The sequence below is a fragment of the Cavia porcellus genome, unplaced genomic scaffold (genome assembly GCF_034190915.1).
Source record: "Cavia porcellus strain 051 isolate PalLab524CR breed Dunkin Hartley unplaced genomic scaffold, mCavPor4.1 scaffold_38, whole genome shotgun sequence".
Lineage (NCBI taxonomy): Eukaryota > Metazoa > Chordata > Mammalia > Rodentia > Caviidae > Cavia > Cavia porcellus.
In genome coordinates this window covers 3897444-3912572 of record NW_026947521.1, presented here as the reverse complement: position 1 = coordinate 3912572, position 15129 = coordinate 3897444, and the positions used below count along the sequence as shown (strand labels likewise).

The following is a 15129-nucleotide window of genomic DNA, read 5'->3' as shown; positions in this document are numbered from 1 at the left end:
AAATGTGTGTGGTGTGTGATCCAACATAAAAAGGAAACTTTACTGCAGGTACTCAGGTACTAACCTCTGATCAGTGTTGACCTCTAATTGCTGGTAACAAGGAAACTTTCGGTGTTTTGTCTGTTTGGCACTGAACCCAGGACTTCACTCGGAGCTACATGCCCAGGCCGTTCTGCCCCAACTGGGCATGAGCTTGTGATCCCCCTGCCTCAGCCTTCCAGAGCGCTGAGATGATGGGCGTGCGCCCCTCCTCACCTGCCTCCCAGGCCAGGCAGCCTTGAGGATGGCCTCTGTCCGGAAGAACACCAGGAGCCTACTGTCCTCCTCTGTCAGGTGGCAGGACTGCTCCAAGACCTGCAGCACACGGACGCGAGGCTGCACGGGCAGGGTGTCATCTGCACAGAAGGGCCGCAGCCACTCCAGCAGGTCCTCGGGGGCCACCAGCTGCTCCCTGCGGACGATGGTGAGGGGAAAGAGAAAGTCTCAATGTCTCACCTAGTGCTTGAATGACTGGATACCTGCTTACTGTATGACTTTATTCTTGTCCTGCTGAGAGGAAAACTTCAGGTTTTTAAATGGCTTCCAGCCACCACATTAGGCATTTAACAACTGTGTAAATGAGTGTGGTTTTACACAGTACCCTATCAAAATGAGTTATATCAACCACATAGACAACGAATATCTACCCTGATGTCCTCATAAATAGTGGGGCTTATTCCCCAGTAATTTTATACATTCCATCACTGAAGCCATCAGCCGCCACAGGCCCCACCCCAGGGAGGACAGAGACCCCCACAAGCAGGTGCAGTAGGCGACACCCTGTGACCCAAAGCCCATGCTCGTGGGGTGTGGATTAGGGCTCAGCCAATGGCTGGAGCTTCCAATTTTATACCACTCTAAAAGTAAAATACAAGTGTCTGGCTGCAACAGGAGCACAGTCTAAAGATCCTCGAGGAAGGGCCCAGTGCACTGCATCCAGCCTCCTTCCCTCTACCCCGGAAATCCCTCTGACAACATCTCAGGACCCAGCTAAAGCACTGTCCCCCCATGTGGCTGTACCCACATCATCACAGGGCTACCTACAGGAAATCGCCTAAACTGAGTCCCAGGCTAACTTACCTGAAGCCAAATTCCTACACTAGGCTAACAGAATACCTCATGCCTCATGCCCATGCCTCACTGACTTCCAGCAGGTAAAGGTCGGCTGTCAGGACACTGGCTCAGGCCCCAGCAGCACATTGTACAATCACACTCCAGTGAAGACTAAAATTCTTTTTTATTTTTTATTTTTTTTTTTGGTACCAGGTATCAAACTCATGGCCTTGTACTCACCAGGCAGGTACTTACGCCACTAAGCTAAATCCCTGGCCCTAAGACTAAAATTCTGCAATGCCCCTGAGAATGGCTCTTAGCATATATTATGTTATACACCCATCGAGTGCTATTTTATGGCCATTTAAATGAAAAAACTATTCACTGCATTCAGGAATAAAGGAAATTATAAAATTCAGAGAACTGGCTGAAAAACTTATAAATTTACAAAGACATGTGTTAATATTTATCAAAAATTGGAAGGAATAGTGTACAAGAAACACAGAAGGCATAAATGTCTGCTGGGTTCCACTACTCTCAATGTGACCAGACAGCTGGGGGGACGGGGAGCCCTAACTGGGCTCCCTAAACTCTGGGCAGAGTCAGGGCTGACCCTGTCCCACTCTGTAGGTGATGTAGACAAAGCACGTGGTGCAGTGTGAGTAAAGAGCACACGCTCCGTGGACAGCGGCCACCATGGTCAGCCTCATCCGCAGCAGAGTCACCATTATCAGCGTCATCGAATGAGACCACTCTTGGGGCAGGAGCCCAGGGGAGGCCGCCCATCCTCCTGGCCTCTCCTGGCTGCAGGAGGAAGGGACTGGAGCTCTGATCTGAGGATCCAGGCGGGCAGGAGCAAGTACAGCAGCAGGCTGTAGCCTGTAACCTTGGCCTGAACTTCAGCCATCAAAGGCTACAGAGGTCCCCACCCTGCAGTTCCCCTCACTGCTCTGGGGCTTGGGCGAGGGGGACACTTCCTAAGGCAGTGGTGGTGAACCCTTGGGAGTGTGCAATGGCAGGTTGTTTGTTTTCAGTTTGGGTTTTTTTGGTGTTTTGAGACACAGCTACTCAACTCAGGCTGGCCTTGAATGTTTGATCTTCCTGCCAGAGCCTCTTGAGTGCTGGGTTTACAGACCTGCGCCATCACAGCCAATTTTTATAAAGTTTTTTTAAAATTATTATATTTTATGTTTTAAAATTTATTGTATTTATTTATTTATTTTGTACCAGGAATGGAAACTCACAACCACACGCTTGCCAGGCAGGCACTGTGCTGCTAAGCTATATCTCTGGTCCAAAAAGCTTTCTTTTTACACTACACATAATACACATACTCTAGAAACTTTTGAGCTAATGCAGTTAACTCGTAGATGAGGATCTTTTCTAAAAGCTCAAAGCAGTTTTCTCTCTGGGCCTTCCTGTGATAGAGGATGCTGTGCAACTGGGGGAGTGGGTCCTACTTGAGCCATGGACCAACATGGAGCTGGGGGCGCAGGCTCCAGATGCACAGAAACCCCAGGATGCCCTCAGCCCTGGTCTCCAGAACACTGCCCATGTTACTCAGCCTGGAGGCCTAGAGATCTGGTTCCCAGAGACGCACCTGCCTTACCCCGCATCCACGCTGGCATGCACAGCTGCCACCACACCTTCCAGGACCTGGAGCGGGTCTCCAGTCCCACCAAGGTCGGCACCACCTCCACTGTGGAAAGAAAGAGGGACCTGAGTCAGGACACTGGCTCAGGCCCCAGCAGCACATTGTACAATCACACTGCAGACGAACCAGCTGGGGCCTGCCTGGTCTACACTGCCTGCTTGCAGCTGCTTGTACAGTGTCTACTGAAGGCTGAGCCTGGAGGAGATGCTGAGGGTATGGAATAGAAGCCTTCTCCCCCTATCTCCAAGGGAGCCCACAGTCCTTCCTGCTGATAATGGCAAGACCTGCTTGCACACGGTCATCCAAGGCCCTCACGAAGCAGTGACCATCTGAGGAGTTGGGCATTCGAGACAGTGCAACCTGACTGTACCAGCCACACTCTTTTTAGAAATCTATTTATTTGTGACTTCCTAGGTACCAGGCCTGTGTCCTACACCACAGGAACCAGCACTGCCATCACGCTCATGTCTACCAAATTCCAGAAATGCAGAAGGTGGATGCTTTCTAGTATGAATTTAAGGCCGTGCTGATTGGATGAGGCCCATGCCTCACTGACTTACAGCAAGTAAAGGTCGGCTGTCAGGAGTGCTTTGCTTTCCTTTCCTCTGATAAAGGGCAGTTGAGCTCTTCCAGCACTGTCTTTTCCCTGCTCAGACTCAAGTCGGCGCCTGCCAAATACAGACCTTACCAGACCAGTACTAAGCCCCTGCCAGGAGGCAGGCAGGGAGGAAGAAAAGCATCGGTTATTTCATGGGTTCACTATCGGCACGACACTGTTTTAATTTTTCATGCAAATGTCCAGTATTTAGGAAACAAACTGGAATCATCAAAACTCTGATGTTTACTTTTGCAAAATCTATCTAAGGCCTGATTTAGAAACAGTAAAGACAGCCACAAGTTAAAGGGCAGGAAATGTGACAGGCAAGCTCCCATTAGCACATGCCACAGAGCGACTCTCAAGACAGCAACAAATACGAGATCCAGCTACCGGCAGGGCAAAGCTTTCTTAGTGGGGCACTGTTACTATCTATGTCTGAGGCCTGTCCCTGTATGCAAAATCACCAGCAGGTTCAGAGCACTAAGGCAGAAAGTATGACGCTATGGTAACAAGGCTGAGAAAGGCCCATCTGATTTTGGCTCGGCTGCAGAAGACTGATGTGCATTTCATCATGAAGCTCCCCAAGAATAATATAGGGGACAAAGAACCTTAAGGGAGAATTAAATGCAGTAGATTCTTGGAGTCCAGTCACATTACTCACAGCGTGATGATGCCTTTTCCCCTGGGGGACTCACGTCCTTCTGTCCTAACCCTCGCAGCTTCCAGCAGAGGGGCCAGGGCAGATCTCCTGCTAGCTGCAGGTAAGCTGAGCCCCAGACATAGCCATCGACCTCTTCCAAGCCCAGGGACTTCTGGTCGCTTCCCCTGCTCTGTCCCAGGAAAGAAACTGGAACAGGCAAGGGAGGTCCGCTGGCTCCCTGCACCTGTGCCTTCCCTCCACCAGTGGCCTCAAGGGAGAGAGGAGGCTGACTGAAAGGAAGGTGGCTTTGTCTCAGAGGCCGTGACAGCCCAGGGCTCTCCTCTTCCAAGGTATTTTAAGATCCGAGGCCTTTGAGGAACCTGAAAATAACCTTGTCAAGTACTGGACAACGCCCACTGCTTCTCCTTCCTGGACCTTGCTCTACTGTTCTGACGACCATGAGGTCTCCATTACGACACGCAAACAGGATCCCAGCTTTTCTCAGTGGTTGCTTTAGAGCTTACCTCAGCGTAGACATTATTTTCACAATGGCACTTCGCACAACATCCTTGAGGGTTGTGTCCCGAGGCCCAACTGCCACCTCAAGCAGCTGCTGAATCATGGCCAGCGGCTGGCCATCCAAACACATGCTCACGGCCAGACTGCAGAGCGCCTCCTCTTCTGAGCGGGACAGGTCATACAGCTCACGGTGGGCCACCTGGAAGACATGGGAGCCAGTGTTGGCCACCCAGTCAGGATCCACTGTGTGCATGTGTGTGTTCACTTTGCTACATGTGTAGGTCACCACGCAAACATGACAGCCACCATAGTACATCCAGGACACAGGCTCAGCACCAGGTGTGGGTGCAAATCCTTGCTTTACCATGCATCGGGAGAGCTGGTCTCTGGGGTCTGGTCTTACATGTGTGTGAAGCAGGGGTGAGGTCAGGAGGGACCATGACAGGCGCGGTGAACATTAACTGACAGGTGACAAGCCAGAGGTCAGGACTCTGTACCAAGCATGTGTGGAGCACAACTTGGGAAGGAGGAACTTCACACTGTCACCCCTGTGCCACAGATATGCACCACATTTGCCCAAAAATAGGACCCAGCCAGAAAAGTACACCCTCATGTGACTGTTCAGGATGCCGATAATATAAGCCCTACCCTAATACCAGTTAAAATCACCTGCCAGATAGATGTGTTCACGTGTCTGCTGCAACACACAACAGACATAATGATAAAAATGTTAACACATAGTTAAAAATACATATTACTGACATTAATGCTTAAATGAAAATATAAACTACAGTTATGTATCTGTAAATATCCATGTGGGTGTGTTGGATAGAGACTCCCTGTGGAATGATCCCTCAGAGTTCAGACAGCACATGAACGCATGCACACTTGGTAACAGCAGACGTGGCCATGTCTGACTCGGGTCTTTCTAGCTCAGCACACTGGTGTGTAGCGATGCGCCTCAAGCAGCCTGCGTGGACAAAAAGTGCTCATTCCAGAGAGGAGATATTCCTGCCAGACAGGAGATATTCTTTTTGAGACAGGGTCTTATTATTTAGTGCAGGCTTTCCCTGAACTCACAGCAATCCTTTTGCCTCAGCCTCGTCAGTGCTGGGATCACACTCAGCATATCTCTTCCTTTGTGTCCTGGGTATCATCTGCCCTAAGCACTCCCAGATTCCTTTAGAAAGAATTAAAAGTGAATGGACAAGTGAAAATAAAAGTAAAGGAGAGAGGCTTCAGGCAATTTTCATGAGTATCTGTGATCTGAAAACCCTATAAAAAATGTCACTATCACTAGGGATCTAAAGCACCTGAAGACTGTGTGTCAGCTGGGTGACTCAGGAGCAAGGTTGACCCTGGCACTGGAAAACAGGGAAGGGGTCTGAGAGACACAGCTGGCAGGGTGGCGCATGGGCTGAGGTCTGCTGAGGTCTTACCTGCTCACTCTTCTGCAGTTCAAGGATGAAGCTGTGGTCCAGCGTCCCCAGGTGGGCAAGCGACTTCTGCAGGTGATCCAGCACCTCAGCATAGGTGACCCCAGGGGCACTGGCCTCCCAAGTGTTGTCCTCTGCATTCCTTTTCCGTGGCTTCTCCATCAGGTGCGTGATTGTGGCGATGGCCCTCCTTGTCATCTCTTCACGCACGTCCATAGGCAGCTGAGAAAGTGAGAGTGGTTACCAGAGCTGCCCTGCCCAGCCCCATGACCAAAGTGAGAGAGCTTTGGCTAGTGCTGATCCACGCAGAAAAGAAAAACTGTGAGGAACGCTTTGCACAGATTTTTAACAACCCTCACACTCAAATCAGCTGATGCTGAGATCATAAAACCACGATCACACGATGGCCCAGAGTTTCTACATCCCAATGTCTAACTCTGATCATTTAGTGAAATAATTCAAAAGAAATATACGCACAAAGATCTCCACTAGAATAAAATTATCAAAAACTTCAAACAAAATTTAATTGACAAGACAAATAGTATCTAACTTATGTTGAATTATTGGAAAGTATGTTACACGGCCATTAAAATTGGAATTCTAAAAATCGTACAGCATTCCGGGAGAACATGGTGGACAGATAGCAGCAGCTACGGAGGCTCTCTGAAACACCCAGCTTAGAATTCAGGAATGGTGCTGAGTAAGGAATCATAAGCAAGAGGAGATATGCCCCAGTGACCCAAGAATGAACTGGGCTGAGAGAAACCAACTGGGAATGCAATCCTGGTGCTATAACAGGAACAGATAAAACCTCAGCGTGGAAGCTGGAGCCTGTGCCATTGGAAGCCGCGATTTGGGTTTCCCGCCACCACCGCCGCCACTGCGTCTGCATCAGCTCGGCAGGGAGAGAGACGCGCGGAAGCTCTGAGAACGAGAATGGGTGAACGGAGTTGAGAGCGGGATGGGAGGGGAGCCGTGCATTCACCTCCAGTGAGTGAGGGAAAACTGGGACTCTTCCATGGTCCAGGAGACTCCAACAGAGGACATTCTGGGACCGGGCAGACCTGCGGGAACAGGGTGCTGCAGTGACTTCAGTCATGTATCCCCCTCTCAAGCGGGATTGGTGAGCAGTGCCTAGCCCACGTGATGCTGCTGGCTGACACCCAGTGGCTAGCATAGCCCAGGTCCCAGCTCCTAAAGGTAGAATGACCTGGAGGGGCAGGCCCCGCATAGGCTGCCTGGTCTGCAACTTCCTCTGCGCTGCGGTGGGTGGGAACACCTAGCCGGCACAATTCAATCAGACTGTGGCTGACAGGGAAGGAAGCTGGGCCTCCTATATATGCTTGCATATGTAAGGAACAAAGAATATGGGAAGAGGGAGCAACAAGAAAGGGTCCTTGGCCTCCAATCCTGAGAAAGAGACAACAGCAGACACAACACCAATAGACATAAAGCGCTATCTCGAGAGCCTCACAGACAAGTTCAGGAATGAAGTTATTAATGACCTGAAGCTAGACATAAGCAGAATAGTTAGAGAAATGCTAAGCACCACCCAAGAAAAAACAGATGGTGGAATGGAAGAACAGAAAAAGAGGGGAGAATTGTTTAACGAAGAAAATAGAGAAAGCACAGAATACGTGAAGCAGGTTCAAAGAGACTACCAGGAAACTAAAAAGTCTATCGAAAACTGGCATAACAGCTTGAAAGAAACTAAGGACAGATTATCTGAACTGGAGGGCAGAGTTGTAATATGGGAGCATGAAATGAAAAACTTCTTAAAAATAACAAAGAAACAAACAGCAACATTACAAAGACTAGAAGATGATAAGAAGGTCTATAACTTAAGAATTAAGAACATAAAAGAAGTAGGGACACAAACAAATGAACTACAAAAGCTACTCACAGAAATAATCCAGGAGAATTTTCCTAATTTAGCAAAAGGTAAAGATACTCAGTTGTATGAAGCATACAGGACCCCAGCCACCTACAACCCAAACAGAGCAACACCCAGGCATATAATAATTAAAATTTCAGAAATCCAATACAAGAACAGAATACTAAAAGCCATCAGAGACAAGAAACAGATCACTTACAAGGGAACACCCATCAGAATTACAGCAGACTTCTCAGCACAAACCATCAAATCACGAAGAGCGTGGGGGGAAATAATTCAAGCTTTGAAAGATAATAATCTCCAGCCAAGATTGATATATCCTGCACAACTATCCCTGGAAATTGATGGAAAAACAAGGTGCTTCCAGGATAAAGAGGAACTAGGGGAATATGCAACCACCAATTCAACTCTACAGAGAATACTACAAGATATTCTAAAAAAGAAAAATACGAAAAATCCAGAAGTAACGGCAGAGAGGCCACAATAAATGGAGCAGAAAACAGAATAAAGAAGACAAACTGACACCTAATGACAGAAAAAGAGCTCAACAGAAATGAGGCAGAGAAGATTGGATGATAGGAACAGCTATTTTGGAGAAAATAACGTCTTAAGAGGTAATGCTGATTTAGTATCATCTTGTTTTGAAGTCTCATCAAGCTTTCGTTCTTCTGTCTCCATTGGTCTAAACAGGTGGTATCTTATTGGATTTTATTATATATGATAGTATAAGTAAAACCTTTTATAGACAAGGAGATTATACAGAAACCATTGTTCATTTTCTGTTAGTTGATTCTAAATACCCTGTAATACTGTCATTCTCTTAAACGGTTTTACATTGTTTTGATATATTTGATGCTACAGTATACGAAGTTATACTCAAAGATTTCAAGGAAAGAGACAATATGGTAACTACTTTTATGTCGGGATAATCTTGTGGTGAAACACTATTTTGCTTAAATGGTTATGTTTTGATCTGCGCTGATTTGCTGTTATGCCCTCTTTTATCTCAATTTTATTATTTACTTTTTTTATCCTTTTAATTAAGGGAAAAATAAATTAAAAATTAGCAGGATATATTATAGTAACCCACTTTGACTTTCAATTATCTTGATTTAAAGCTCTGTATTGCTCTCACCATCTTGTTTTGACTGATGTTCCTCTATTCTGTTTTGCTTGATAGTATCAGGTTCGAAAGTTTAGGCAACAGCAGTGACCCAAGAACAACAAACACAAGTCTTTATGAAATTCAAAGACCTGAGGAGGATTTAGTAGTAAATCAAGAATAGAGAGCTTGATTGAACTAGGCCATGAAGCACGTACACACCGCCCGTCACCCTCCTCAAGTACCCAAGGGTTTTGAAGATAGTGGGATTCATTATGACGCCCATTCTGGTTGACTATTATTTACTTTTGAAGATCTATAATGTCTCCAATGTTTTGGTTTTGTTGGTTTTGTTCTTTACTGTTTTGTTCAAATTTTATTATAACTAATGATATAGGCAATTCTATTAGAGATAGCGGGAGGCATTATGGTAACCATTGTTGATCACCTAGTATTATGCTTTTACATTATTTATTACGTCCACCCTTTTGATTTTACTGACTGTTCTGTTATGTCACTTTTGGTTCTACTCTCTTCCAAAAAAGTAATAAGAACTGTGGGAGCAACAAAACCCAAAATGTGTAATAGTCATTGTACAAAAGAGAGGAAAAGAAAGTGCTCTAAACGATATAACTGCATGTATATTTAAGTGTATAAGATAATGATATTACTGAGTTTTGTTGGATCATTGAACAGAACTGTTTGCAGTCTCACTGTTGGAATGTCCACTTTATAAGCTTTAATTTTGTAACTTGAACAATTATTTCTAAGATGACAAAATGTAATCCATTAACTAGTGATTTCCTACTGTTTATTTTTTTCTGTAAATCTGTATAACTTGTACCCTTTCTGTGCTTTTTTTTTCTTTTTCTCCTTAAATAAAATTAAAAAATAAAATAAAATAAAATAAAAATCGTACAGCAACTTGGGGAAATGCTGATCATAAAAGTTTAGAAATCAGGATATAAAATTGTCTAGCATACTAACATTAAATTTTAAATGATATATAAGATATTCTATGTAGTTTTTATGCATATGCATGTATACTAAATATATGTAACTATAAAATGTATGTATATAAAAATTTAAATCACTGAATATTAAGGTGTTGGAGTTATAAGCTATTTATCTTTTGTTTCCACTTTTCAAGGTTTCTGTGACAATGCTGTATTCATTCAACTGTCCACTGTTACCTGCCAGGCACTGTCAGCTGTGTAGGGCTTCTAGCTCTGTACTGACACTGACAATGCGAAGCCCACTCCTCCTCAGCAGCACACAGCACAGTCTCCACACTGCCTGGCTGGGCAGGGTGTCAGAACTGCCAGCGTCCGGGTGCTCACCGAGGCCTTGCTCACTTGTGCTGCCCTGGAGTTTCCATCTGGCTTCCCGTCAGCTATGAAGCACACAGCCACTCTGTCCTCAAAAAGGCCTTTCTTCTGAAAGATAAAACTGGAGCTGCCCCAGCACCCAGGAGGTTGGGGCAAGAGCATGGCCGTAAGTTCAAGGCCAACCTGGCCTATGTAGTGAGTTGAAGGCCCACAGAGACACCGTGTCAAAAAATAATTTTTTTCCCATTTTCTTACCCTCCCTTCAACTGCTCTTTCCCTGCCCATTTACAGAAGGTTTGTTTCCATTTTACCTTCTTTTCTCATTTTTTATTTTTCCCTTTCTTTCCCTCCTGTACCTCCCTTTTTCCCCTCCTCATATGAACATTTTTTCACTTCACAATATCTACTACACATTCAAAAAATAAAATTAAAATTATTTAAAAATATAAAATCTATGACAAAAATGTTAATTCCCCCTATTATTTCTTAAGGCCAGTCATCGCAGGACACTGAGAAGTAGGATAGGCTCTAAATCAGGGTGTCAGAGACCTCACAAGAAACCTCCATTTCCTGTTGCTGCCTGGGTGGTTCCACCTGGAATTCCTAGCTCCCAGCTGGCGGCTGGGTGCAGACCGGGAAGCTATCTCCATGGAGCTGCAGCTGATCCCTGCTTGCAGGTGCGGCTTCAAAAGCTGCTGCAGAGGCTGAGCCCCTTGGCCCATCCCAGCAGCTGGGCAGTCAAGGCCACAGCCAGAGCACAAGCCTCCCTGGAGGCAGGATTAGGGCTGCAGGCTCCTTCCTGGGCTTTAAGTTTGATTTACTGATTTACTTAACACAGGGTCTCGCTATGTAGCCCAGGCAGGCCTTAAACTCCTTGCCATCTTCCTGTCTCAGCCTCCCCAGTGCTGGGATCACAGGCCACTATGCCCCACATCTGTGGTTTAGAAACACAACATACTACAAGTGTGTTTAGTTCACACATCTGTGTCACAAAACTGAACTCCAGGAAGGCAGGAGTGGAGGGCACTGGAACCCAGGCCACTGCCTCCCATTCAGCCTCCTCCTGTCCCTGCACCTGCGAGCCTGGGCTGGGCTCATGGAAGCGTGCATGCTGGCGCGCACCAAGGATAGTAAGATTGAGGTTGAGTGAGAATTTATGTGATAGAGCGAATCTTTTTATTTGCAGAGAGCTATTTCCACTAGAAACACAGCCTTTGGGAACCATCTGGATACCCTAGTTGCCCAATCTTCTTCCTGCCCTACTGTGTGGTGTAAAATCTTGCCACAAACTTGCAAGAAAGTGGGCGAGGCAGCTGACTCCGCCATGCAGGAGCTGAGATCTTTTACTGCCTAAGGCCCTTTGACACTGCAAACCTGGGCTTCATCTCTACCACCTGTGACTGCTTACTAACTGACGATGTACTTTAAACCTCCATTTCCTAATAAGCAGAAATGTGGAAAATGCCTATCACCTGGTATCATTTTGAGAATTTAAGTGAGATGAAACACAATACGACAGGCTAATTGCTCAATAAACAGAAGCAGAGTTCTAACTCAGACCCATGGTGAGATATGCTGGCCATCCTCACCATCTAAAATGCCCCCAAAAGCCCCATGTGGGAGGCCGCTAGTCACAGGTGCTGTAGCCACCTGCTGCCTAAAGGCGGGGCCGGCAGAAGGGGGCAGTCCAAGGGGCGTGGCCAGGCAGGGTTTATTTGCCCCTTGGGTCTGCCCTGAGAACATCTTCTGTCTGCCAGGCCCTTGCTACAACGGAGCAGCACACTATGGACTGAGCTGTGAGCTCCCACAAACCCGTCCTCCTGTAAATTGTAGGTCTTGGGTACTTGGTCCCAGCCACAAGGAAGTAGCTCAGACACCACTGACTGTGTATTTTTATTTTGAATGCTCTTAAATGAGTTTATCACTGAATTCTGTTTTCGGAAAACCTTCTTTCTGAGCCCCCAACATTGCTCAGCATGGAACTCAACGATTTTCACCAGTAGGCTCTTAGCTGCCCCTATCACCGATGGCATACAGGTCAAGCGTGAGTCACTGCATCAGTCCCAGGCCTCAGTGTGTGGCTATGGTCTTCCGGAAATGCTTGTATCTCCTGCCTGGCAAGGCCAATTCCTGGCCATGGCTCAGTATACAAGCCAGGACACCAACCCAGTCTCACCTCCACCTGACAGGAGCCCAGCAAGGTCTTCCTCTGACCTCTGGCTCACATGTATGGCTTTGTTCCCTCCTTTCTGGCCCTTAGGCCAACTCTTGCAGGCTCTTATTGAATCAGGACAAAGAGGAACAGTCGTTCTCGGTTCTCCTAAGCCACTATGTTCTGAGTGCATTCTGATACACAGCAGATGCCAAGAACAAAAGAACAGGTGGCTTTGGTTTTCTGGTAAGACACTGAAAAAGCAGCAATGTATGTTATGCTATAAAGAAATACAACTGTTGTCTAAACATCATGGCTCGTATCTAGATGTCCCCAGAAGCCTCATGCACTCATAGGTGAGGCTTTCTGAGATGACTGGATTTAGGGTGTGTGACCAGAAAGGTGTGATAACTAAATTACTGGTTTAACATAGTTCTGGGTGTGAGTAGCACCAACCAATAAGCTTGTAGCCTGGATGGGTGAGAGGGAAAGGGAAGCTCACTATTGCCTGTTTCCTGCTACCCAGCCATGGACTGTTCTCCTCTGTGATGCCCTTCTGCCATGCCACCCTGCCTTGGAGCTAGCTGTCAAGGGACTGAAACCTCTACGAACTGTGAGCTAAAATAAACTTTTCTTCCTTTAATTTGTGGGTATCAGGTATTTAGCCCCAGCAACAAAAAAGTAACTATGACACCAATGTGTGCATGGTTCTGGAGAGGATGGAAACTGAACATCAGTCATGTTGCTGAGTGTTGCAGACTGCAGTGGTTAAGCGTCATAAAAAAAGAAGCGTTTAAGAAAATGATGTCTAGATTGTATGAGGAGTAAAATAGAATAGCAAAGTAGCACAAAAATCCAGGGTCTTACATGGTTAAATATTTATTAATCCTAGGCCCCCAGCAGTAAAAGATAAAATTGAGAAGTTCACAGATAATGAATGCCAGTTAAAGGCTCTAGAAGAATGAGGTCCTCTGGGGAAAGATACACCAAGGGTGTGACCCTATAAATTCTCTCAAGTGGACACAATGGCTCAGGGCACAGATCCAATTAATGATGCCGCCTTTCACAAAAAGCCCATAGCTTTAAGGGCACTGCCTTTAAATTGAGAGATGTATGGAGTGATATGTCAAAGATGCACAGTAAATTCGAGAGCTAAGCAAACAAAAAGACCATGAGGGGGACTGGGGATTTAGCTCAGCGGCATATGCACCTGCCTTGAAAGCAGGCGCTCGTAGGTTCAATCCCCGGTACCTGATAAAAAGAAAAAAAAAGACCCTGAGGATGTGGCTCTGGACCATGCTGCTAAAAGGAACCAAATGTAGAGGAACACTACCAATTTTCAGAGATACCATGTTGCCCAAGAAGCAGAAAATCTGGGCTTCAGATTCTGCGATCCTTTGAAACTTAACTATGGGTAGCTCACACAGAGGGCTCCAGGTCCAGCTTTGCTCCCTGGCAACTAGGAAGACAGGGGCAGAGCCTTTTTGGAGTGTCATGACCAGAGCATGGAGAACAGAGGACAGGGTTGTTGGAGCAAAGCAGAGTCAGGATCTGATTAAGGGACCACACCCCTACTTCCTCCGCTGCTTACCAACTCAGGAGAAAAGCCGGACCAAGTGGTCCTGAGACTGTGATGGGAATGCCATGCTTCCTCTGGGGGGCATCAGTCACTCACCCCTAATTTCCTGCTTCTTCCTCCTCCTGGGGTGCCCAGCAGGTACCAGGGTGTGTGCACCCTGGGGGAGATGTAGCCGGGCAAGGCTACCCTGACTCTGGGTTAGCTGGTTACCCCAGCTCTACTGGCTAGCACCATGATGTTCTACAAACACAGATCCAATTGCATCATCCACAGCTCAACTCTACTGAATGTGGTCTCCAGGCGAGAAGAGTAAAGCTCAGCCTGCCCTGTCGGAGGGGCCTATCTAGTTGGCACTGTCCACACCTCCACCTGCTCCATGCCTGCCCTTGTGGCTCCATCTCCCTCTCCAAACTTCACTGCCTCACCCCATGACCACACTGGCTCCCACAAGCTGCCCTACACCTGCCCAGCACATGGGGCACCGGCTCCCAGCACCTGTACAGCTTGCCGAGGGGACATAAGGGACCACATTCCCAGGACAGCAGCAGATGCGAACAAGAAGCAGGGAGGCATCATGTAATGGTGGAGCAAAACAAAAAACCAGAGAGCAAACATGCCAGGTTCTGTATCCTCCTGTATGTCTGTTCCATGTTCTTCTGTTTCCTTGGCTGCTTTATGCAATTGTTCAAAGAGATGCAGAAGCCAGAATGGCTGTGGAGGTGTGAAAGGCTGAGCCCGGACGCAGGCCACAGCTCACTGACCTCTAGTTAGAAGGCTACAAAGCAACAGTCAGAAAGGTCAGCTGAGAATAAATTCTAAGTGGCCTTGAACACCAAGCCAACTAAGCACTTGAGTCGGAAGCCAGTGGGGCAACTTGTGCACTAAGGACAATGATGTGACTGTGTCTTTTTAAACCCGAGAGCTGGGACTAGACATGTACCACCACACCCAGTTCTTTCTGTTCCTTTGAATGCTGACCACAGTGTTCTAGACCAGTGATGGCAAATCTTTTGAGCTTTCAATGATATACAACCTGCTGCAGCATGAGAGCCGCAGGTCCACTGCCAAACTAATGACCATCGACTATGTCTGTGATAAAGTGAGTTGTGCAAAATAGAGAGGTCTTGGTGTCTGT

General features: G+C 46.7%; 1 pseudogene; it reads right to left on the bottom strand.

The window, feature by feature from the left end:
* The window catches only part of LOC100714246 (NBAS subunit of NRZ tethering complex-like), a 188411-nt pseudogene that overhangs the window by 41086 nt on the left and 132196 nt on the right, over positions 1-15129 (bottom strand).